This window comes from Nycticebus coucang, chromosome 7, assembly GCF_027406575.1.
Source record: "Nycticebus coucang isolate mNycCou1 chromosome 7, mNycCou1.pri, whole genome shotgun sequence".
Classification (NCBI taxonomy): Eukaryota; Metazoa; Chordata; class Mammalia; order Primates; family Lorisidae; genus Nycticebus; species Nycticebus coucang.
This window is the reverse complement of record NC_069786.1, coordinates 55,253,131-55,254,514: the sequence shown is the minus strand read 5'-3', so window position 1 is coordinate 55,254,514 and position 1,384 is coordinate 55,253,131.

Here is a 1,384-nt window from a genome sequence, read left to right as displayed (position 1 = left end):
GTATGGTGGAGTTGTGTTTGTCTTATTTGTGAAGGCCCATTGATGAGTTTTATCCCTTGCACCACTGAGGAAGCTAGGTTTTATCCTTTAATTTCTGGTTGTCTACTTTGCTGATGGTTCTTTGTGTTGGTCAGTGTGAAGAATGGGGTTGAGTACTTCCTGCAGAATGGAGCTTGTGGCTAATTTTCTCAGTGTTTGCATGTTAGTAAAAGATTTGGTATCTCTGTCAACCATGAAACTTAGGTTAGTAGGATACAGAATTCTGGGCTGAAAATTGTTTTAAGAAGGTTGAAGGAGATAACCATCCTCTTCTGGCTTAAAAAGTTTTAGCTAAAATGTCTACTGTAACCCTGATTCAATTTGTGCTTATTTCTGGCTGGTTGCAGAATTTTCTCTTTTATTTTGACCTTGGCCAGGTTCATTATAGTGTTCCTAGGAGATTCTCTGTTTTTATTGAGACAAACTAAGTTTCGATATCCATCTAAAAGGGGTGTGTCAGAATCTTTGGTGATGTTTGGGAAATCAAGTAGGGCTTCCATTCCTTTGGGTTGTTCTTCTTCCCCTTCTGAGATACCTATAATTTGTATGTTTGAACACTTTGTCAAGTCCTATAATTCTCTTAGAGATGCTTTGACTATCTTCTTTTTTGCCTCTTGAAATGCCTGTATTAGCTCAAGAGACTGATCATGTAGCTCTGAAATTGTTTCTTCTTCACGGTCTGATCTGTTAATTGATACTTTCTACTGCATCTTTAAGTTCCTCGAATGACCCCTTCAATTCCTTAAGCTATGATATGTACAGTTTATTTTATTTTATTTATTTATTTATTTATTTTGTTTGTTTGTTTTTGTTTTTGTTTTTGCAGTTCGGCTGGGGCTGGGTTTGAACCCACCACCCTTGGTATATGGGGCCGGCACCCTACCGACTGAGCCACAGGTGCCACCCTTATTTATTTATTTTTTGGAGACACTATCACTGTGTCGCTCTTGGTAGAGTACTGTGGCATCACAGCTCACAGCAACCTCAAACTCTTGGGCTTAAGTGATTCTCTTGCCTCAGCCTCCCTAGTAGCTGGGACTATAGGTGCCTGCCACAATGTCCGGCTATTTTATTGTTGTTGTAGTTGTCATTGTTGTTTAGCAGGCCTGGATGGGGTTCAAACCCACCAGCCCCAGTGTATGTGGCCAGCGCCCTAACCACTGAGCTGCAGGCGCCAGGCCGATATATCCATTTTATTTTCATCATGTCTTTCATTCATTCTTGGATCAATTTTTAGATTTCCTTTTAGTGATTTTCCATTTTCCCCTCAATTTCTTTCATTGTTTTTACCATCCGTACTCATAATTCCCTTTTTGTCATTTCCATTATTTCTTTATAGGTGCGA